Here is a 482-nt window from a genome sequence, read left to right as displayed (position 1 = left end):
TTTACTTCTATATGTGTTAAAAATCCCATAATGCCTTGTTACTATTTTTACTTACTTTATCTTTTTAATCGATTAAAAACAAGAAAAATCTCTTACACTTAACTTATATGACTTCTTGGGGGAGCTCTAATTACTGTCGGGGCTCTGGGCCCCGCCTGCTCATGAGGGGCCCGGGCTCGGCTGCCTCTTTGAATCCCCACCCCTCCTGGGGTCGGTCGTCCTCAGGGTCTCTGGCCCCCGCAGGTGGTCCCCGCCTTCAGACGCGTCCCGCCCTCCCTCCGTCCAGACCCCGCCCCCAAAAGCAGACACGCCCACCTCGGGCTAGGCCCCGCCCCGACGCGGGCACGCCCTCTTCAGGTCCGCCCGCCCCTAGACTCGGCCCCGCCTCCGCGCACGTGATGCTCTCGGCGCTCCGTCCCCGCCCTGGTCGTCCGCGGGTGGAGGGGGTCGGCGCTGCGCGGCTCCCTGGCTGCGCGCGCACG

The sequence above is a fragment of the Diceros bicornis genome, chromosome 18, assembly GCF_020826845.1.
Source record: "Diceros bicornis minor isolate mBicDic1 chromosome 18, mDicBic1.mat.cur, whole genome shotgun sequence".
NCBI classification, from domain to species: Eukaryota; Metazoa; Chordata; class Mammalia; order Perissodactyla; family Rhinocerotidae; genus Diceros; species Diceros bicornis.
This window is presented reverse-complemented; position numbering follows the sequence as displayed.